Source organism: Lepisosteus oculatus, chromosome 14 (assembly GCF_040954835.1).
Source record: "Lepisosteus oculatus isolate fLepOcu1 chromosome 14, fLepOcu1.hap2, whole genome shotgun sequence".
NCBI classification, from domain to species: Eukaryota; Metazoa; Chordata; class Actinopteri; order Semionotiformes; family Lepisosteidae; genus Lepisosteus; species Lepisosteus oculatus.
The window spans coordinates 13539334-13563814 of NC_090709.1; the positions used below are offsets into that span (position 1 = coordinate 13539334).

The following is a 24481-nucleotide window of genomic DNA, read 5'->3' on the forward strand; positions in this document are numbered from 1 at the left end:
TGGGAGGGCAGCCCCAGTATGTGAACAGAACTGGGTCACCAGCTCTCTGTAACTATCTGAAACACAACGACGGTTACTTATCGACAGATACTTTATTGATCCCGTGAGGGGAAATTGCAGTGCGACAGCAGCACTGTCAACACAGCGACAGTGTAACGAAATGATACAACAATACAACAACACAATCCAATCAGTACAGTCAGTGAGAAGTGCACTAAGAAGAGTTGCTCACAGTCGAGAATATACAAAAAGCAAGCCAGAACAGTACACAAAAAAGTTGTATTGCACAATGTAAATATATTGCATATATATTGTATATATATTACAATATATTGTAAATATATTGCGTCCCTGGCATGTATTGCACAAACAACAATTGTAAACGGGGAAAAAACCCAATGGAAGCAGAGAGTTTACTGTTAAGTCCAAAACCAGGTCAGTGCCAGTGCTACCCCTGCCCAGACACACAGTGGATAAGTGGTACAGTCTGATGGCAGAAGGCACGAATGACCTCCTGTAGCGTCCCCTGTCGCACCGCGGTTGGATCAGCCTGTTGCTGAATGTGTTCTTCTCACAAGTGTGTCATAGAGGGGAGATGGGAGATGTCCATGATGGCCTGTAATGATTTTCCTGGAGCACCTTTTTGGAGTTCTCCAGTAAAGAGGCAAAGAAATATGTGTGGAGCTTCATTCAAATACACCGTTTGCTCCTGCTTACTTGTTTACTTTATTTAGAATTGGTCACAAATGTATATAGTGTCATAGGGAAAAAAAACGGTGAACGGTTGTAGACAGTTTGCCAAGGTTAATTTATGGCTGGTTTTAAAAAAATTGATTATATACAGTACATGTATTGTAATCTCCTCATGTGGGCTTTTTCTCTCCTTTCCAATTTGGACCAGCGGAGATGGAAGATAAAAAGAGGTTTATTCAGACCTCTGAACTTCGGTGTTGAAAGGGCCAGTGCCTCGGTCCAGTCAATCCAGGGGTCTGTGACTCTGGTCCAGTCAGTACAGGGCTCTCTGATCCTGACCCAGGGAGAGCTCAGGTCTAGTGAATCTTATAGGTCACCCTGAATCACCGGTTTTATTTATGTTTGTTCCCATTGATTCCTCAGTTACTTAATTGTACAGACCACCTGTTTAATTGATTGTTCTCAAGGTGATCCAGGCCTTTATTAATTGATCAAAGCACTGTTATTTACTCCTGGTCCTGCAGCATGACAAGTAAATTTATATGAGTGAGAGACTTGTAACAGCGCCAATCGACTCTAATTACATGAAGAGTGTATTCAAGCCATTAAGAGTCCAGGAAAGGACATCAATATGTCCTTTGATTATGTGCTTTGTGAGGAGAGGTTGGAGTTTCTGCAAAGAGTTTTGCACATTTACTTTTTCTGTTGGGGGTACAGTCTCTTTCTGCAGGATCAAGATGGCTAACCTCTCATAAGCACTTGGCTCACCTGGATAGATCCTTTTCAGTCAGTTAACTGGGTTTCATTTGACCTATAATGACTGGAGTGGTTGAACCCTGGGTTCAGAGGTGGTATGTCCCTCCAGTTCATGTGTGTTTCTTATAGGTTTGCCCCAGTTTCCTCCCACAGTCCAGAGACATGCTGGAGGGTCAATTGGCTTCTGGAGAATTTGCCCTGATGTGAGTATGGGCGTATCTGTGCCCTGCAATGGGCTGGTGTCCCTGGGTTAACGTAGTCATTCATCTGTCCTGCCTTGTGCCTGTGGCTTATGGCTCGCCCACATTGTTTCGAGGATGCAAACGACTCATCAGCATAAACACCTCAGTCTTTTCCCTGAGTCGCCTCCCTGAGTTTTGCATCGAAAGTTTGTTTTCCCTGCCTGCACGCTGGTTTAAATCATTTGAATTTCATTTGCTGCCCGCTTCTCGGCCTCCGCTAATCCCTCTGTATCGCCTGCGATCGTCTGCGGTCTGGACTGCTCCGCTCATCTGGACCTGAGCAAAGTACAGAAATGACTGGGGGGCCAATTGCTCATCAAGAAACCTGTGGCCACCAGCCTACCAACTCAGAGGTTGTACCTCCTTAGACCGATTATCATCTGGTCTTGTTGATGCTGTTGCTTTGTGCCAATTTATCGTTCCGGCCGACTATTATATCAGAGGTGCTCTTGATTATATGATATTCCATCTGCCCACCTGTTCCACCTCATCCAGTTTAGGGTGGTGGCACAGCCAGAGCTTATTCCAGTAAACAGCAGGCACAAGGAGTGGTACTCCATCACAGGGCACACACACTCACACCCACACTAACTCTCCCAGACGTCAGTGAATATATCAGCATGCCTTTCGACTGGGGAGGAGACTGGAGCACCCAGAGGAAACCTAGTGTGAGCACAGTGTCGAATATACAAACCAGACCAGAAGCAGAGCTGAACCCAGCGTCCCAGTGCTGAAAAACTGCAGTGCTCTAGCCCCTGTGCCACTTCACAGTGCATGGGCAGACCCATTTGAAATTCTCCCCCAGGGAAGACGAAACCACTCAAAACGACAGCCACAATTGTCGGGTTGAGAAGTTCCGGGCCAATCCCTGAACGGGTTTGCTTCTCCAATGTGTTGGCCCGTCATGGGCTGGCTTGGCCAGGCATCGCGAGCTGATCACCCACTGCTCCTAAGCCTCAACCTTGCATCCCGCGTTTCAGGCCTCTGGGAGTTGGCCTCACCTCACCGCTACCACTTTGTGAGCAAGCGCAGGACGTGGGCTGGGGCTCGGGAGTACTGCAGGGGCCAGTACACGGACATGGCTACCGTGAGCGGGCCAGCCGACCTGGAGCAGCTCCTCGCCAACGCCGAGCCGGTCACAGACTTCGCCTGGATCGGCTTGTACTACGTCTGGGACCTGTGGCAGTGGTCCCTTGGGGGGGGCTACCTCTACAGCGCGGGTAGGTCTGCTTTCACCAGCTGGTATGAGGGAGAACCGAACAACTACGGGGGCAAGGAGAACTGCGTGGCGATGATCAGCAGTGGGTTGTGGGCTGATCGCTCTTGCACTTTCACGAGGTATTCCGTTTGCTATCAAGGTAAATGTCCCATGAGTCTTTTACGGTCTTTCTCGCACGAATACTGAATGTGTAGTCATAATAATGCAGCCATATCACCCTGCAACTCACAACTGGCAACCCACTGAAGCTAAACAGGTGTGAGTCTGGTCAGTACCTGGATGACCTCCTGGGAAAAACTAAGGTTGCTGCTGGAAGAGGTGTTAGTGGGGCCAACAGGGGGCGCTCACCCTGCGGTCCATGTGGGTCCTGATGCCCCAGTTTAGTGACGGGGACACTATACTGTAAACAGGCGCTGTCCTTCGGATGAGATGTAAAACCGATGTCCTGACTCTCTGTGGTCATTAAAAATCCCAGGGCATTTCTCGAAAAGACTAGGGGTGTAACCCCAGCGTCCTGGCCAAATTTCCCATTGGCTCTTACCAATCATGGCCTCCTAATAAACCCCATCTATGAATTGGCTTCTTTGCTCTGCTCTCCTCCCCACTGATAGCTGATGTGTGTGGAGCGTTATGGCGCACTATGGCTGCTGTCGCATCATCCAGGTTTGGCTGCACATTGGTGTTGGTGGAGGGGAGTCCCCATTACCACTAAAGCGCATTGAGTGGAGTCCAGAAAAGCGCTATATAAGGAGCGGTTAGCGTCACTTCCTCGCGGCACCAGGGCCCTAGGTTCAAATCCTGGGGTGGAGAGGTGGAGATTGCATGTTCTCCCCATGTTCGCGGGGGTTTCCTCCAGGTGCTCCAGTGTCCCCCACAGTCCAACTGAATTGGACTGTGGGGGACACTGGACACTGGTGGGTGAATTGGCTGCTGGGAATGTCTGACCCTAGGGCTTGTGTCTGCGTGCGGTGGACTGGCGTCCCATCCAGGTGGTATCCTGCCTGTTGCTTGCTGAGGCTGCTCTGTGACCCTCAACCAGACTACTGACTGGGGTTCACTTCTTCAGGGGGGGAAGGCGCAGCCGATCAATACTTCCTGGTGGTTGAGGCCAAGAACTGGACAGAAGCCCTGACGTTTTGCAGAGAACATTACACCGACCTGACCCGGGTGAGGAGCCAGAGCGAGAATGAATTAGTAAGAGTCACGGCCGGAGGCAGGGAGGTCTGGATCGGGCTGTTCACCGAGCCCTGGAAGTGGTCCAATGGGGACGTCTCCACTTTCCACCCCTGGTACGAGGGGGAGCCCAACAATTATGGCGGCATTGAGAGCTGTGGCGCTGTGAATCTGCAGGGGAGCGCGAGAGGCTCCTGGAATGACTATTATTGCAATACCACCTATGCGTTCTTCTGCTACAGTGGTAAGTTATTGCGGGGCCACTTTGACAGCCTTATAGGGGTAAACTTGCGGGGAACACTCTCTGCGACTGCTTGTCCAGTTTGCGCTTGTGGTGGCCCAGAGTCGGTCCCAGGGTGCACTGGGTGCAGTGGTTAGCATTGCTGCCTCGTATTGCCTGAGCTCTGGGTTCAGTCTGCATGGAGCTTGAATGTTCTCTTTGTTTTTGCGTGGGTTGCCTCCTGCAGTCCAAAGACATGCTGGTAGGTTTTGAATTACCTCCTGGGCAAAATTAGCTGTGGTGTGTGCCCTGTGACGGACTGGCATTACTTACAGGGTGAGCCCTGCCTTGCACCTGTTGCTTGCTGGGATAGACTCTGGAGCCACCTCCGGAGCACCAGTCTTTTGTAATATTGTAAGTGATGTTTCGACGTCCTTGACCATATAACTGTCCCTCAGACCAGGCAGGTTGAATCACTTAATGCTCCTTCAGAATGGGGTTTGCCTCTTTTATTGTCTTCTATGCTGTTTTCATCCTTTCCTCCGCAGGGAAGAGGGTGGTGCTGAGAGTGAAGATATTAATGGACTCGGAAGTGAATCCTAATGACCCAGATGTTAAGGACTGGCTTCTGGTCCAGGTATAGGAAATCGACTGCTAGTTTGTGTCAGTGTGCATAGGTGGCTTTCCATATTCCAGGTTCCTCATAAAGAAGAAACGAAGAAAATCATACTGTTGGAGCTGCAGTGGACAAAAAAGATCTTCCAGTCAATGCTATGCATAATGAGCCACACATTGCTATGTTATACAGAAATCAGAAACACACTCAATCAAAATGGTTGTCACACATTACACACAGTGGGTTCCTACCAATATGAGTCATTACCGGGGATTTTCTTTGGTTGAAAAAAAGCATTTTAGTAGTTTCTTCCAAAATCTACTAACAAGGAAACAATCAGATGAATATAAAGGGATAGTGTACTTATTATTGTAGTGTTACCTCACCTGGCTGGGGAAATCTTCTGTGAAGAATGAGCCAGGGAGGCAGCCGCAAGGGTGAAGTTGGGGTGGAGGGAGGAGAGCAAGAGAAAATGAGCGCAGAGCTATGGACAGACTGGGAGGATTTATAAACTGGGGAGTAGAACTGATTAATAAACACCATACAAAACAAACACAAAACACTATTACCTTCGTTTTGGCATTTTGCATTAAGGGTGCATATGAATAGACACAAAGATACAAGGTGGAGTTATAGAGTTGTAGTATCCTCTTACAAGGCACCAGTAATGTAGGGGTCGCACATCTACTGGGACAATTCTTAATTGTAGCCGTAAGTCACAAAATGATTATTTTCATGGTATTCGAATCCAACCTTGCGGGATAACTCAAACAACGCACACACACGGGTATTAATACACAAGAATACATTTATTAATACATAAAATGTGCATATAAACATAACAGATCTTATCGAGAGCGTTAGCAGAATACAAAAGGTATATATTCAATCACGAAGAGTTACCAATACCAAGAGGACATACGTTCAGTATATCATTCATTTAGACTGTTTCGCAAGTGAACTTGGTTACAACTTCTACACTAGATACTCAAAACAAGTACATCACTCATAGGAATTAAATGGATATCAACTGCGGTTGAGGTAACAATTGAATTCAAAAGCTGTAATGCAGAATGTTGAATACTCATCCAATCTGCGTGGAGTCAGATCTCCTGCAGACACAAAGAAGCAAAGGCAGGCTTGTTGCTGTCCAATCCACTCTCTCTGGCTCGGTGCCAGGCAGTGGTGCTGCTTGCGACGTGGTGAGAGAGATTTCTACTGCGATGCTCTAGCAGGGGGCTCTCTGAAGACCGGCTAGTTAGTTCTGGCTTACTAGCAAAGTTTGTGCACAGGAGAAAAATGACTGTGGGTCCCAGCAGGTCAGGAAGAAGACTGGTTCAATCGTGATGAAGCGCTAGTTCTGAATAGTGATTCAGCTGAATAGCATCAGCAGCAAGCCTCCAACCTGTTCACGAGGCTTGCTGCTGATGCTAACCTCGGGTGGAGGTTTCGCGCTGGCTACCTCTGTTCTCAACTCTTAGAACAAAGGAAAGTCCTGCACTCGGACACACTGGCCGTTACATGGTGGTCCGGGCTGAGTCTGAGGATGTTCAAGTGGAGCCCTGAGGCTGAATGTCCAGCAGGCGCACTGCGAGAATGTCCTGCGCTTGGAAACTGTGTTCCCTTGGGAACTGTTCTGCGCTTCCCAACTGTTCTACCCTGAGAACCGGTTCACAGGCTCTCTGTGTTGCCTGTTTTTACCTGGAGGAACTGCAGGTTGTTCATTGGTTGAAAGTTTCATGGGCATCAGAGACCCACATGGGGTTAACCTGCCCTACCAGTTCCTGATTGGCTGATGATGAGTAAACATGTCCTCTGACCTTAGAGTCATAAACCAACTTTGAATTACACTTTCCCTTGGAATCTCAGACTTTTAGGCGCCAGAATTGAGATTATTAAGGTTGCTGGAGAATCTCAGGAATTGGGGAGCTGTTCCTTATCAGGACACTCTATCAGCAAGGGAAACACCTTAATTGTGAACCAAATGGAGTGGCCTCAAGCACCACTGAGATGAAGGAGAGAAGGACTGGCAAGGGAACAGAAAACTTAATTCCTGTATTTGAATAAGCCTCGCCGCTACAGAGTTAATAGGGGCTTTAAACTGGAATGTAAGAGAGAGAATACTGGAGATCATGCTTGCGGTTATATCGAAGCGCTGACGTTTCCCTTGCTGGCTTTGTTTATTATGTCATGCCTGCTCACGTCGGATTGCTCGAAGACCCTCCCGAGTAACCACAGCAACCGACATGGCCACCCAGTTGCCATGACAGTGCAATCAGGTGGAAGATCAGTTCCACCTGCTCACAGTTAGCCATCACCTGCCTCCTAATCCAAGTATATTGACGATCAGCCCTCACATGGCATCACTTCCTCGCTCAGTCTTAGGGAGTTCAGGCTTGAGCCTTGGCGTTCCTTAGTCAAGTTTTTCTCGACGCTTTGACCCCGTTTCCCTCGACCTCGCTCTTGGATCGCACTTGTGTTTGCTCCTTGGCATTGAAGATTTCTCGCTTCAACTTTGTCTCTTAGCTGCTTCGCTTGGGTATCTATCGGCTCCGGGCTTTGCCTTTTTTCGACATCGCCTCTCTGGCTGCCTCCATGCTTTGTTCTGCGACTTCGAATCCTGCTATGTCCCTTGCCCACTCCAGCTTCCGCCTCCCACTACAGACCACTATCACCTGCCACAGGCGGTGTCTGCTGCTGCTTCCCTGTTTCACCCAGCGATTGCTTCCTCCCCACCGCGAAAAGACTGCAGCTCTCATTCAGGAAGACATACCGAGCCCGATTTCTGACCCGGGCGCTGTGGTGCTGTTCCCTCAGCAGCTGACGAGAGAGCTGTCCAAGCACACCGAGCTGAGAAACACCAGCCTGCGCTGGAGCCAGGAGGACAATGGCGTGGTCTTCTCAAAAGAGGAGGAAGACGGTGAGATGCTTAAGCAGCACAGCCTTGCCGTCGTGCGTTCTGAAAGCCGGGTAGTTCATCAGTGATGTGTTTGCTCCGCAGGGCAGTGCCACCCCATGGGAGACTGAGTGTCAGAAGATCAGTCTGCACAGGATTTCTCTGGCAGTGTGAAACACAAAACGCCACTGGCGACAGACTGACATCAAACTTCAAATACTGTAGCATTTATATTAAGGTTCAATATATATGGATATGTATTTTAATATTTTCTTTATAAGTGATTCTTAAACATGACGGTCTGGTCTCAGTACAGTGAAAATTCATTGAGAGTTGTTTAATGAATGTATATATATATTATCACATTTAAATGTAGTAGTATTATTAAAGTCCAAGGAAATACTATTTGAGAATTGTTTGCTTTGGTGTTTTTATCTTTTATGTTTGGAAGGGAACATTTGATAAACCTTACTGGGCAACTTGACTTTCTGACCAGCTGCTGAAAAGTTGGGTTTCAAAGTTTTAAAGAGAATGAAAATGGTTGGTCGGTTGATGGTGGATGCCATTGAAGCCACAGATCAGAACAGTTGGACTTACAGTAAGTGGAATATGATTAAATGTCAGATTTTCAATGTTGACGGCTTAGAGACTAACAATAGACTAAACAGATTATGAACATCTATTCTACACGGGGGGGGGGGACGTAGTGGGATCTTTGTTAATTATTCCATGTATTGTAAGTACATGTGTACAGGACAAACACAGAGCTCTAATAAGCTGAATTGTCTATTGGTATCATTACCTTTTCATATGTTCTTAAGTAATTTGATTTGTTATAAATAATAATAATTGCTTACACTTATATAGCGCTTTTGTGGACTCTCCACTCAAAGCTCTTTACAGGTTAATAGGGATCCCCTCCACCCCTATGTGAGCAGTGTGACAGCTGATCCACTGTGAGAGTGGAGGGAGTGTCTCCCTCTACTGCATGGACACTGGAATTCCTGGTTAAGCTCACTTCCTTAGTGACCGTTGCTATGCACGACTTTCGTTTTTTTTTATTGCAACAACAAAAATTAATACAGTACAAACAATAATACATATAACATATAACACCAATAACACATTCAGGGGCTACAATCTGTAATACAATTGCACTTGACAAAAAAAAAAGACTGAACAAGATAAAAAAAGATCAGGTCCACACAGCTTTCACGTTCTTACATTTAGAAATACTTAATTGTAGATAATACCCTTACGTCTGTTTTAAACTTTTTAAACATGGGTCTCAGACCATTTAATTTTATCAATATAAAAACACGTAGTATTAATAATTTAAAAGGAACATACTTCAAGGAACTTCTTGAAGGAGACATACTGTATATATCTGTGCATACTCAGGGTTATAGTGCTACTTAATCACGCTGGCATGTAGGGAATAAATACTGGATTATAGTGACCATGCAGCTTGGTGTCGGTCACCAGAGTAATTAAACGCAGCAGTAATTGGCTTTGCTCCTAACAAGGCTGTCAAGAGAGGATCGAGGCTGTCAGGGTTGAATAAATCTGGAATGTACCTGCTCAATATCTGAGGATGGAACTGCAGGGGACTTTGATGGGCATAAGACATCTCCCAAACTAGGTACTGTGTAATCATCATGTTCGTAGCTCCTCTGTCATCCTATGGAAGCACAAGGCACCTGTGTTCAAGTCTTTTGTTAGGTCATGTGCATGCATCCAGGATGGATAGTGGCGTACCTTGCTAGTCCAATAAGGGACACACACACACAGAAGAACATGCAAACGCCACACCGACAGCACTCTGGGTCTGGACTTGAACCCAGGTCACCTGGAGTACGAGGGGGCCAAGCAAAACCACTGAGCCAGAGAGCTGTCACCCCAATACTCCATATATATCAAATAAGGAGTCTCAGAGGCTCCTTAATCTGAAGCACTGGACAATAATGAGACAGGCCAATTTCTATGTTTATTTACTCAAAAATAAAATAAAAGGCAAACTGGAGCTAAATCACTTCCTACAACGTGGATGTCCAAAAGCGAACAGAGTTTTAAAAAACACTTTGACACCCCCCCGGTGGTAAAAAACATTCACCACATAATTACACTGTAATCTGACTTCAAGTTTCAATGTGAAACATAAATCTTTCAGCTCAAATGTGTTCTTGCTCTGTGGTGTTGTCATTGAATGCGGAGCTTATTAATATTCATGGCCAGCATTCATGCTCCGCATGCCTGAAGTGTGTTGCCATCTTTTACTGTTTAATAATAATAATTAATAATAATCCTTTACATTTTTATAGGGCTTTCCTGGACACTCCACTCAAAGCGCTTTACAGGTTAATGGGGATCCCCCCCAGCCCCACCAGTGTTCAGCCCCACCTGGATGATGCTCCAGTCCGCTCAGCACACAGCAGCTCTCAGTGGGGAAGAGAGCAGAGTGATGAAGCTAGTTCAGAGAGGGGGGTTATTAGGGGACCATGAAGGGTAAAGACCAGGGTCTTAGACCAGAAGGTCGCTTCTCGGCCTTTTGGCTAAGATCAGGTTCAAGTGGCATGCCCACAGTTCTTGTCTTTCCAAAGGTCTAGAAGGCGATCGAAGATCCTGAAGAGTGCTTGAGCTGGTATCGCTCTAGGTTGAGCCTAGGGGGTTAAGGCCAAGCAGCAGCTGAGCTGGGTGGGAACCAGCGCTTTCCTCTTGTTACGGATTCGGCCAGTGAAACCGAAACCAAGTAGTGAACCCACTTGCGGGAGCCGACAGCGACGAGTCGTGATCCAAATACCGTAGCCGAAGGAGTGAGCCAAGAGTCCAGGGGAAGCCAGTGATCCAAACTAGGAGAAAGCAACCGAAGCCGAGCCGTAATCCAAAAGACGAAGTAAAAGGGGAAAAACCGAAGTCAGAACCAGAACAGTACGAGGAGGTAGAAGGCGTAGCGCAACTAAGTAGCTCGAAAGGGAAACCAATACTGAGCGAGGAGGTAGGGAAAGACTAGTGCTTAAATACAAGATGAGACGGAGGTGTGGTGGTGAGAGGGTACAGTGATAGGTGGACTGATGAACTAAGGCTACGCCTTCTTCTGCCTCTTTCGTAGCCGAGAGGCAGGGATCGTAACACCTCTCCTCTCTCTCTTCTCTCTCTCTCTCTGCCTCCTTAATCTCTTGGCTGGGAGTAGCTGCCCGTGGCCTGCCCGCTGCGCTTGCTTTCTCCTCGAGACTCGAAAGCGCTATCCGCTCCCTCTCTCTCTGCCTCCTTGGCCTCTCGGCTGAGAGTGGGTGTACGTGGCCTGCCCGCGGCACTCAGTCTCTCCTTGAGACCCTTGAGAGCACTTTCAACTCTCCTCTCTCTCTGCCTCTCCTGCATCTCAGCCTGGACCGAGTGCGTGTGGCTCACCACAACAACCTGTCTCCCTCCTCGAGACCAGCGAAGGCCTCCTCCTATGCCTGCACCTAGCTGGGCTTTGCCCACAAGGACAAAGGCCAGGGATCCCTTGCTGCTCCCCACAGGACCTTTGCTTTCTCTGGCAGAGAAAGGTGGCAGACAAGAGGAAACTGATCCGGTTCCACTGGACCAGAAAAGGAGAGACGATGCCAACTGCAAAAACATGACCTTCCTGAGAGGGATCCTGCAATTGGTGGCTGGAGATCTCTACTGCCTTCAAGACAACAAGGCAGAGAAATACATGTGGAGGCCTATATGGCCACGGACTCCTCATACGAGAAGGCAACAAAACTAATCATAGAGAAAGGTAAGCACACTGGTTTCTCTGATATCAGGCCGGAGCCGATGAGGAAGATAAACCAGATGACCATCACAGTCCACATACAATCCCTATGTGCCAACGGAACTGATAACAGCGTTCCTAGGGAGGTATGTAACTGTGGCAGGCCAACCGACGGAGATAAGGGACAGTCTCGGCATCTGGTACGGCAAACGCCAGTTCCGAGTCCTCCTGTGAGAGGACCCAGAGGGTGTTGACGGTTTCCAGCACCCCCCAGCCCGTTTCAACATCGGATCTGACAGGGGATACCTTTATTACCCCAGGATGCCGGATTTCTGCAAGAAGAGCAGACAGTCCGGCCACAAGGAGAACGCGTGTGACATCGTCAGATGTCACAACTGCAACAAAGAAGGGCACCTGGCAAAAAACTGCTGGGCTGCCAAGACGTGTGATGGATGCCAACGTAAGATAAGCAAACCTTCGTTTGCGCAGGTGGTGGAAGCCGGCCGGCAGAAACTGGTCTCTAGACAAAGGGAGGGAGGTGAGAACAAAGAACCCGCACCTCCCCTGCAGAGAACCGAAACTGCCGAGGCCACAGCTCCAGCCGCAGTGGAGCCACAAGATGATGGACAAAATGGCCGACCGGAGGAAGGGCCCTGGATAACTCCCACCAAGAAGGGAAAGAGAAAGTGGGAGAAGCGAAGCAGGGCGGATCCACCACCGGAAGGACAGAAAAAAAGAGTGGTGAGGGAGAACCGTTTCCTCGTCCTATAGGAAACGGAACATCCCTCCCCTGAGGCCCAGGAACAACCGGAGAAGGCAGCCCAGGAAATGGAAAACCTCCCCCCTGAGGCCCAAGGACAACATGACGAGGCAGCCCAGGAAGCAGAACCCCCCTCCCCAGAGGCCCAAGGGCAACAGGAGGAGGCAGCCCAGGAAGTGGAAACCCCCTCCTCCGGGGCCCAGGGACAACAGGAGGAGGCAGCCCAGGAAGTGGGGACCCCCTCACCTGAGGTCCAGGAGCAACTGGAGGTCCCCGAAACAACTGGAGAAAGGGAAGAAAAGAGCCTTCCCGAAGCGGTGGCAGGGAGTATCCTCGAGGAAGACGAGGACTACTTCGAAGCCACCCTGGAGCCAGGTTCTGATGGTAGGGCTGGACCTTTCCAGCATCTATAATTTTCAGTCCCCAACGAGACCTGGAGGGAGCCCAGCATATTCCCCCCAGGACCCGAATGAGAGGAGTTTCATCTCGGCTAAACAGTGCCCAGATGTAGACCCCAGTTTCCACTGTAAGTACACAGAGAGGAAGTTAAACTTTCATTTGCTTAATCATGACGGTGAAACTTACCTTTCTGACATCAAATGTGAGAGACCCTGTGAAAAGACAGGGAGACTTTTATGATCTGGCCTCAAAGTCTTTCTCAGTTTGTTTCTTACAGGAGGTCCACCTGAAGGATGAAAGCGACAAGTGGACATTCACCAGGGAATGGACGAAGGTAGAATCATGCTGGAGTGTAGGGGGGGCCCACTCTTCCGGAGTGGGAATCCTCCTCGGAAACACAGAGATGACGCTGGTTTCCTCCTTCTCGGTGGTGCAGGGTCGGATCCTGGTCGCAGACATCGACTGACCTGGCCAGCTGCTGCACCACCAACAGACAGGTGGTACTCGGCGGGGACTTCAACATCGACCGGGAGAAGGGGAACTATTCAAGCAGTTCTCCCTGGTGGACGGCTTCAGACGGTGCCGCCCAAACAACGCCAGAATGAAGTGGAGAAACTCCCGGTGAGTGTGCAGCCGCCTGGACTACATCTTTCTGCACACAACCTGCTCCCTGGAGTCGGCGACGGTGTCCCCGGCGTGGTATTCCGACCACGAGTGCGTAACGGTGGTGGCTAACACCAACCTGCCTGCATTCGGTCGTGGGTACTGGAAGCTGAACCGGGATACTGGAGGAAGACGACTTCAGGGCACTGTTCAGTAAAGTCTACGCAAGCTGGGTTGACATGAGGGATGGCTACAGCTCCGTGGTGGAATGGTGGGTGTCCATGAAGGACAGGACCCGAACGCTGGCGCAGACGTACTGCAGATGGAAGGCGGCCAGGGAGAGGAAGGAAGCTGCGCAACTCCCGAAACAACTAGAGGAGGAGTACAGCTCTGCTAACAGGGGAGGAGCCTTCAATTCAGCCTGGGCATGGGACCTGAAGGAAAGGCTCCGCAAGCTGCACACCGAGCAAAATAATGAAACCTGTTCCTCTTTTTTCTTCAATCAGGTCCGAGAAGCCCAGAAAAAGAGGGTGATCTACAGCCTGAGATGGGGAGACGGAGAGGAAGTGCTGGACGAGAGCGACAAGGTAGAAGCGACCACCACTTTCTACAAGGAGCTCTTTTCAGAAAAGCAGACAGAGGTGGAGGCAGGTGATGCTTTTCTGGAGGGGCTGAAGGCACGAGTACCAGAGGAGGTGAGGGAGGACTTGGAGGGTCCAATCACGGCCAAGGAGCTGAAGGCTGTGCTCTTGTCCATGGAGAATGGCAAGGTGCCGGGGCCGGATGGACTCCCCAAGGAATTCTACACCTGCTTCTGGGACACCCTGGCGGCAGATCTGGTGGAAGTGGTGCAGGAGATCTTCCGCGGGGGAAACTCGGAAACACCATGAGGAAGGGCGTCATCTCCCTGCTCTTCAAGGGAGGAGATGCCAACGACCTCAAAAACTGGAGGCCGATCACGATGCTCTGCATGGACGTAAAGATCCTGTCCAAAGCTTCTGATCGCCAGACTGAGAACCGCCCTCCCCCACATCATCCACAGCGACCAGACGTGTGGGGTGGAGGGGCGATCCATCAGCTGGAACCTCCAGCTGACCAGAGACGCTAGCGCCTGGGGCGAGGACCGGAATATGCCCATGATGGTGGTCAGCCTGGACCAGGAGAAAGCCTTCGACAGAGTGAACCATAGCTATCTGTTCAGGGTGCTGGAACGCTTCGGTTTTGGAGAGAGTTTCAGCCTCTGGATTAAGATACCGTACTCTGACATAGGCAGCAGAGTCAACGTGAACGGAAACCTGGGGGATTTCATTCCCCAGGAATCCGGAGTATGACAAGGCTGCCCCCTTTCACCCCTTCTCTATGTTCTTTTCACAGAGCCCCTAGCAGAGGCGGTGAGACGGGACCCTGTCATCAACCGCCTGGAGATACCGGGAGGCGCGGGGGAAACCCTGAAGATCTCCCAGTACGCTGACGACACGACACTGTTCCTGCGGTCGGACAGGGGGCTGAGAAGGGCCCTGCAGGTCATGGAGCAATACTCCAGAGTCTTGGGGTCGAAGCACAACCGCTGAAAGAGCAAACTGAAGTTCTTCGGGCCCTGGAAGCACAGGACGATGGAGCCGGAGGGTCTCGAGCTCTACACGGAGCCTCTCAAAATACTGGGGGTTTCCTTCCAGAGCCAGGACAACGAGACCATCAACTGGACCGAGAGGATCGCCAGGGTGAACGCGAAGCTGGGTCTGTGGAAAACGCGGTCGCTGTCCTACACAGGGAAAGTGATGGTGTTGAAAGCAGACATCCTGCTGGCTTTGGTTTACCTGGTGGTGGTGTACCCCCTGCCGGCCAGACTCAGACGAGCGCTGCAATGGATGATCTTCGGCTTCGTCTGGGGTGGCACGTACGAGTACATCACAAGAAACCGGATGTGTCAGCCAGTTGAGGAAGGGGGTCGAGATGTCCCATATTTCCCCCTGAAACTCGACTGCATCTTCTACTGCAACCTCTGTCAGGCGCTGCAGGAGCCCATTGGCCACAAGTGCCAGTACTTTGTCAGGCTGTGGCTCTCCGTCCCCATGAGGCACTTGGTCCAGTGGTCAAACATTGGGCCCAAGGCAGAGAGGCGACCGGAGTTCTACATCCACACTGTCAAGTGGAGCAGGAGGTACGAGGCCACGAGACAGCCAGAGCTCTGCACCAACCACAGAGCCCTGTACAAAGAGGTGAGGGGGCATTTGGTCGCTGACAAAAGGCTGCAGGTTCCCAGACAAGTCTGGGAAAGGACACAGCCCAAAGAACTTGACAACCAACTGAAGAACCTCAACTGGATGGCTGTACACAAGAGTCTGGCTACCAGAAAGGTCCTCTACAGACACTCGATCTCCAGGAATCCGCATTGCCCCCGGGACACGTGTTTTGTCGAGGAGACTCAGGAACACGTGTTCTGGAGCTGCCCCTTCGCCAAGGCGGTGTGGGGCAGAATGGACAACATTATGCAACTCCTGGGAACGGGTGCGGTGCTCAGTTACCAGTACATTCTGCTGGGGGCTGGCACCCACCGGACTGGACAAGGGGACACAGGACCTGCGGGGGCTGCTGCTGTCCCTCACAAAACAAGGACTGTGGAAGGCGAGGAACACACTCATCCAGCACAACATAAAGTGGGGGCGAGGGAGATGCAGGAGAGGATCCTGGTGGACCTCAGGAGGAGGACGAAGCGCCACGTCGCCAAATGGGGTTTCCCCACGGCGAGGGAGCGCTGGAAAGGACTTTGGGCCCTATACAGAGATTAAAGGACAATAGCAAGTGCTAGGTTTGGAGGGATTCTCTTAATTGCACAAATCCGCCCCCACTTGCAAAGATTGATAACGGACAATCAATCTCCGTTCCGCCGTTGTTTTTTATTACATGGAGTGTTAATATGTGTGAGATGTTCCTTTTGAGATGTTTTTTTTGCGGAATAAAGTATATTTTGTAGAACAAAAAAAATCTTATGACAAGGTTTACAAGTTATCTGTTGAACTACATTCTCATAGGTGTGGTCACATTCCAGGTCATTTGTTTATGTTTTTTGTTTCTGGAGCAACTGTTAGATGAAATGTGCTAATATGTAACCTAACTCCAGTGTGAATAACTAGAAGAGGGGAGCAGCTCCATTCCAGACCAAGGGAGCTTTGAGATTGGCTGGGCCAGATCTCTCATTTGCATATCTGATTTGGAAATATAGTACTAAACCCCTTCTTGCATGGATTTAACTTGCACCCAAGAGTCCCCTACTGTGTATTGCTACTTATTTTTTTATGATAAGTGGTGATTACCAGTTGACAGGTTTTATTTGTTGAATTATAAATGGTTTTGTATTATCATCCTGAATGGCCTGTACTCAAGGTTTGGTAGGGTATGTGTTTTCATTTCATTTACCAAATTGAATTTTTGCTCTTTTAGTATTTGTCTAGAAGGCTTTCTGAAGTCAGGAAGCCCATTTATTTGGTGAAAAAAGATTCTGTATTAATATTAATATTTCTCATACAACATAAATAGGGTCTTTTATGAATAAAAAGATCTTGCACTTGGAAATCTTGATAAAGCTCTGTGCTTCCATACACTCGAGCAGTTTTGATTCCTAATATTTGACCTTAGGTGTGGGAACGGGTCTTTTTTGCCATTTGATTTCCAATTGATCAGCACAGTATAGAAAACTATAGACCCATAAAGCAACCTCAGCAGTGACAAATGTCACTGGGTCACTTGGGTTTATACGTCGGGGTCCGGTAGTGAAGCTCCGCTCCTGTTTAGCCTCCAAAGCCATACAGGGTGCAAACGTTTCATATGTTGCTGTTGTGAATGCCTGTGGAGTGTATCTTATTTGCCTTGAGTCCTGGTTATCTCTCTCCCCCTTCCCCCCTCTCTCCCTCAATTCAATTCAATTCAAGGTGTTTTATTAGCATGACAGATGGGTACAATCAGTGTTGGGTATGTATATTTTGATATTTACACCCGGCGCGGCACTGAGGGAGCATCTGCATTCATAACTTAGTTTTTAAAATTAGTCAAGCAATATGAAGCATCTCCTTTTACTTTTAAGTCCCTTAAATACATTAAGCACAGCTTTCCCACCACTTAAGATTGCTTTTTGATACCATCCTTACAAAAAGCAGAAACTTTCCGATTTCCGGTATCTCTTTAGTTAAAGACTTCGATGCTTAAAATGTTTAGGGAGAAATGGAATACTGGTGTGTATTTTTTACTTTAAAGTACCAAAACCAGCCATATACAGTACTGTATGTTTATGTTCCAAAATTAATATCGTTTATGGTCTTCACACGCGTTACAGTATGCTCCTATTCTTTTTATGCTCAGCTACTAAGATTTCCCTTCAGTGGTAAAATTCAATATCTACAACGGGCACAGTAAAGACGTTTACAGTAAGTCTTTCTACGACAGACCAACGGACCACGAGTGCCCCTGTCGGTCAACCAATCACGCACCGCGGTACCCCGTGTCATCTTACCTGCGGTACGTGTCTGTACCGCTCACTTTGAATGGCTGCATCTGTACGTCGGGGTCCGGTAGTGAAGATCCTGTTTAGCCTCCGAAGCCGTACAGGGTACGCTGGCGCTTCAGCGCGTACACCACGTCCATGGCGGTGACGGTCTTCCTCTTGGTGTGCTTGGCGTGCTCGGTGCAGGTGACGTTCTCCAGGAACACCTTCAGCACCCCGCGGGTCTCCTCATAGTTCAGCCCGGAGATCCGCTTCACTCCCCCACGGCGAGCCAGGCGGCGGATGGCGGGCTCGGTGATTCCCTGGATGTTGTCACGGAGAACCTTACGGTGACGCTTAGCGCCTCCTTTCCCGAGTCCCTTTCCGCCTTTGCCTCTTCCAGACATCTTCTAGTTATCAGCTGTGAACACGACACACACTGCTCATCTTTGATGTATAATAGACATCTTTCTTTGATGTCTACTATGCATCAAAGAAAGATTTTTATAGGTGTAGAAACTAGTAAATAAAGCCAATGATTTGTTTTAGAAATGTATTCTTAAAATATACAATTATTCACACCTGAACAATATGTAGTTCAAATTATACATTATATACAATATTGTATTCAAATGTCTAATCATCATAAAAAACACATCTAGTAAACTTCAGTTACAAATTCTAGTAACATGGCAATATATATAGTAATGACAAACACAAACTAATTACATGAACACGCTAATATTTAACTCAAAACCACATTTCGATTCAAATATAAATTTTTAAAATTTACAACTTCTTTATTTCCACTAAAATATTATTAATGTAGCACAAACGCTACTTTCTAATAAAGACAGTGTCTACTGTTTTGTGTCTACTGGTGGTCCTCCTCTCGATACTAATGAAATGTTTAATATGATCCCTCGAGAAAAAAAAGGAATCAATTTCCGCCTGGAATGATTGATGCCCCATCAAACATTTTGTAATATCCCTGGAAGTTTATACAGTAGAATCCTGGTTCGTGGCTTAAATTCAAGGTAAATGAGACTAAGAAAACGAGTTGGAAACTTGATGTCGAAGTGGGATTTAAATCATCCGGAACATTTCACTTCATTGGGCCAGAGAGCAATGCTGCAACATCCCTTTGATAGCTCAGTTGGTAGAGTGGAGGACTGTAGTGGAGTCAGCAGGGAATCTTTAGGTCGCTGGTTTGATTCCAGCTCGAAGGAAGGTGCTTTCCGTGTACTTTAATCAAAGAGTTAAAAAAGCGAATCTGTTTTATTCAGACATTGATCAAAAGCTCAATAATCGACGAAGCAAAGGCTCCTGTTCCGAATTCAGCCCACGTCTGATTGTCTTGTTTTGGCCAAGATCTGATCTTTGAATTAAGGGACTACACTGTCTGCTTTGTAATTCAAAAATACATACAAATGTCAAGTTTTTTGTAGATATAAAGGTGTTCTCTGTTTTCAAAGGTAAGTTACTTAATTGGCATAATGATTTGGTATTGATTTTGTATCGTTGTATTATAAAGTTTGTGCTTTCTGTGTTTTCATCGTATTGTGAACTTATTTTTTTAAACAAATGCTTACAAAGGCAAACACGGCACACATCTGTTTATACAGTGTACCAGCGGTGAATTGTACATTTGTATTAAGTACAAGCTACTGTGCACTTCTGGGAGTATAACAGGTTCGATATAAAGTGGCAAAAATATAAAAGGGGAAAATACCCCAGACTGCATGTAAAGCCCTCGTTGTGACTGTTTTAGATAAAATGGCGTACTATGCACAAAATGTTGCAGAAACACAATCTGATATTTTGATACAGGTAGGCCAGTGCTTCCAAAGCATGCAGGTGTAGAACAGGACTTATTGCATTTTTATACAAAAATTGGTCGCTTGCAGATTAGAATGGCATATGTTTAGCAATAATATTATTTATGGTACCTGAAAGTTTCAGGTTGTTGCACAAAGCTAAGGTATGCGTATACGTGATCTGACAACTGGAATCAATTTCCTGTCGTTAAACTCTGTTTATTTTTAAGTTGAGGCCCAGGATCCAAATCTTCAGTTCTTATTTTTTAAAGTGATATCTTTCCTTCCTGTCGTGGAAGTAACACGATGTGAGCAATTGTTTTTTTTACATTGCGATCCAAAGAGCCTCAGACGCACAGTCTAACAGTAACCAAACCAGAATGGATTCTGCTGGGAGCCGGGCTGAGCTCATTCTTACTCCCTGTGCTGAAAACAGAATTATTTCTTCCCCGAACATCGTCTACAGATCACTAGTGCGTTTTTAACCTTCTCGCAGCTACGGGCGAGACTGACGCTCATGATATGAAGGCACCCGCTGGAACACATTCTCTAACTCTCACAATCGCTACAGACTTCGCTTTTTAAAAAAAAGTAGATATAGCCCTGAAAAAAGCATTAGCTTTATCAGTTTTTACATTAATCTATTTTGAATCAAAGTTTGATTTATTTTATTGTAATTTACATTATAATAATAATAATAATCATCATCATCATCATTATTGCTTACACTTATATAGCGCTGTTCTGGATACTCCACTCAATGCGCTTTACAGGTAATGGGGACTCCCCTCCACCACCACCATTCTCCTGAATGATCACAGAGAGTCAGGACCTCGGTTTTACGTCTCAGTCGAAGGACAGCACCTGTTTACAGTTTAGTGTCCCCGTCATTGTACTGGGGTATTAGGACCCGCATGGACCGCAGGGTGTGCGCCCAGCAACAAAAACCAGACATGTGTCGGGCTCGGCTTCGAGCAGGACAATGACGTCACGGGGACAAAATAGAGGAAATCAAAATGGTTCTATAAAAGACCTGTGTCAGCTGTTGGTTTGCACTCTGGACTCTGGACGAAACCTATACACCTATACACTTAGGTGTGTTCAGTTTAAATCAAAATGCTTTACTAATACAAGAGAGAAGTATAGTATGAAGGATGTGACAAATGCATGATTTCTTGGAACAAAACGGTTTTTATTTGCGTTCGAAATGAAACGGAATTTTAGTGCGACACACAAACCCTTTGTCTTTTTTAGAGTGATTTTTAAACAGACAAAAATGTAGAAAACGTGTTTTTTTAGCCCTACAATAGCAGGGTCAGTGACGTAATGAATAACGCGTCAGGCCTCGCGTCCGAAAATTATAGGTTCGACTGCCGTCTGGCTTGTTGAGTTTATACCACTTACATTCTTTTATATAAATGAACTGCACCTGAAAGCTATAGAAAACACTTTGGGTAAGTTGTCTGCAGCCTCATGCGAATTTCGACAACTTACCCAAAACACTGTACTGTCTGGAGTTCAGCTCCAGCTCTGAACTCAATTGCAATGAAAAACCATGCGTAACAAAACTGGAGAACAGCTGAACTTGTGTTCAGTTCGGTGATGAGGGTTCAGAACTGTCCTTGTTGTAATTAGCACGAACTGCACAGGCTCTGAATCAGACCATGTCAATTAATCTGATCAGTGTAGGAAACATTAATGTAGAATTATTAATAGGTTTATTAGTTAGTTAGTTCAGGTTTACCCACCTGAACTAATGTAGAATTATTACTTGGTCTGTCTCTTGTTTGTATATAAATGAATGTCTCTGACAACTTAATGTTAGTTTTACGATGTAGGTCAGGCGTTGACATATGCACGAGTATACGAAATGTCTCACTCCTGATTCAACTCATGTTCTATAGGAGATTGGCGATTCCTCCTGTTTCTCGTACAACCATATCAGAACAGAAGCCCGTGTCACCCAGCTCTGATTCAAGATCAACTCGCATCTTTATCCCTTTTTTGTTCGTGATCATTATTTTCTTTAGTTATGATCAATATTGAACTTTTTCTAAATGAAATGACAATAATCAAACATGCAGGCAGATTTTTTAAAAGTATTCGGAATTGACAGGGTGCCCCTTTGGAAAAGTCGTCAGAAAATGTGAGAAAATGAAAGTTATGTAAGCTCTCACACAAAGCATTGAAGATTGGAATCTGAGTGTAAAAAAGCTACCCGTCTCCCAATGATAGGCAGGGATACACACCATGACTCGAATAGACTCAGCAAACTTTAACACCTATGATATTACGAGTGCTTTGCACGTGTCGAATTTCAAGAAGGAACTACTACAACAGTTGTGGACATAATTCATTACCACCGGCAAAGTCCAATGCCGGCAACTTCTGAGAAAATAATGTTCACTCATGGAATTTGGTCTTTGAACGGCTGGCGGGAAAATTCATTTATACTCCTGTTGCACCCTCAGCTGAAACATGTTAAAATAACAACGCAGATTTGTTGGAGAACCTGAAAAGAATTATTGGGTTAGCACTGTATGTATTCTGGTATATTTACTTTAATTTTAATATAAATGTAAACATGCATGCTGTATAATCTATTGTAATTTTAAAATATGTTAGCTGAGGAATCGTGGGGGGCTATTATACCTTGTTTAACACGCAAGGAACTGTAAAAAAGGCTGGTATTTGAAAAAAAATTGGCGATCACAAGAAAACCACAATTTATGTGGTATTATCATCAATATCCTTCAAAATCTATGTTCAAATGAAGGATTTAAAGAAACTATGAAAAAAGCAACAGTAATAGCAGAGGATTTTGATTTTTGCTCTTCAAGTCAGTAGATCGACATAGAGTTGCGCCCCTACAAACAGCACAAAGGATGAAACCCACCTCTTTCGTTATTGCTGTTTGTGCCAGTGAAAGTAGCATTTGTGCTATTGAAAGCATCTCGGAAGATGAAGGTGCAGTCACTTCCACATGTCATGATATCATTAGATCCGATGACAAGAGCTGAAGCCCCCGGCATTTTCCAAGCCAGGAATGTGAGGAAGATGGACATGGAGGAAGGTAGCGTGGCCGAGCGGTCTAAGGCGCTGGATTTTAGGCTCCAGTCTCTCTGGGGGCGTGGGTTCGAATCCCACTGCTGCCAAATGTTAGTGTTTTAAGACCTGCAATACGATCAGTAAAAGTGCTTTTTGTTAGGCTGCGGGAGGTGTTTAGAGATAGACTTTCTAAAAGACAGGCTTAACATCAAGGCAGAAAAAATATTTTGTTTTCTCAACAGAAATTCTCTTTGGCACGTTCAGCTTTACGTAGGGAACAACGTCTGCCGAGATCACTTTTGAGGCAGTGCACATGATAGTGTACCGGCAAGTAAATTTAATATTGGCTGTGGTGGTGAGCTGCTTTTGTCTGTGAAACTTTTAATGCTTCACGCCGAATCGTTGGCAGGGGTAATAGCTTATCTTTGAACAGAGCGCTCCATCAGAAATACTTTGTTCGTGCTCAAAAGAGATCAGAGGATTAACTTCATGAATTCACATAGCATACCTTACAGGAAAAAATTAAAAGGGGAATTAATTGTGCTTCCTGATGTTGTTCCTGTGGTTTCTTTGGATACAGAGGTGAATGTTCTTTGACGTTCTGCTAGAGTATCCACTGGGTGGGCTTTATCAATCAGCTCTGATAGGTCATCAGTGCTCTGTCTCCGGAAAATAATCAGCACTGTCGTTTTTTCCTGTGCTGTCTTTTAAAACATATAAGATCACGAGTTTACAGATTTCTCCAAATAACAACTATACATTTTAACCCAGCGGTTAGCATTCCTTCAATCCAATAGTTTTACTCCTGGTAAAAAGCAGCGAAATATATAGAGAGATGATATTCAAATATTTCAACATTCTTATTGGATTACCTGTATGGATATATCGCTCAGAATTCCTAATATGATTTTGAGTTCAGTTTTGCTTTACTACTTTCAGAGTCTTTTATTGACCTTGCTGAAGCAGAGAAGTGACATAATCACAAATACGACCTACCTGTGCTGCTGTTTTTGGTTAATAATGATTAAAAAAAACAGCTCCTTGCATTAAGAGCAAGAGCAACCAACACGCTCGCTTGTTGTGTTTGGTATTTTCCGGGGTGCTCTTCCTCAGCTGCAAAGTTATTTGGTGAGCAAAGACCTCTGAGAAGGAGTCTGAATCCGTCAACAACACAGGAATACTAAGATCGCACTGCCGTCTTGTGTACAGAGATCTGCCTTTTCCTTATAGAGTTTTTTGGTATATAAGAACACGTATCCTACCTTGAATGCTAGTTTCAAAAGATATGTTACCGGATCACAGATTTTCTTGAAAAGATTTGGGGATGCACCTACCAGGATTCAAACCCGGCTCAATTATTTAGAAGGCACCTATACCACCAACGCACTTCTGAGAAACACCGGCACATTTCCGCAATCCTCCCTCTCACCTACAAAGTTATGAAGAGACAGACGTCCAATGAAAACTAATTTGATTCACTCAAGGCTCCGCTCTTTTATTGTGATGTCATTTTAATTAATGTTAGCTGTGATAAGGTGTTGTTTCTGTCTCTTAAAGTTTAAGTCTGCTCCTTTCTTCCTGGTTTAGAAATAACATGTTTAATGATTGTTTACAAACACCACTATCAATTATTTGTCCAGCTCTAACGCCTGTGTGCGTTGACAAGGTATCTCCAAAGGACATATTAAATAACATGATCCTTCCTGTTACCATTCCTGTGGTTGGAACGTTGTTTCGCCCTTTTTCGTTCTTCTACAATATTTGCAGACAGGACTTTATCACTCGAGTTGTACAAAACAAGTCGGTCCATGAAAATCATCTGT

At 46.4% G+C, this 24481-nt stretch overlaps 1 protein-coding gene and 2 non-coding genes across 2 annotated transcripts; all 3 read left to right on the top strand.

The window, feature by feature from the left end:
- Positions 1-24481, top strand: part of LOC138242764 (zinc finger protein 271-like) — a 1399044-nt gene that overhangs the window by 919342 nt on the left and 455221 nt on the right.
- Positions 16740-16795, top strand: LOC138243772 (U7 small nuclear RNA). Its single transcript, XR_011192390.1, has one exon. It is a non-coding gene; the product is annotated as a U7 small nuclear RNA (small nuclear RNA).
- On the top strand, positions 18935-19022 carry trnay-gua (transfer RNA tyrosine (anticodon GUA)). Its single transcript is given in 2 exon segments — positions 18935-18971; positions 18987-19022. It is a non-coding gene; the product is annotated as a tRNA-Tyr (tRNA).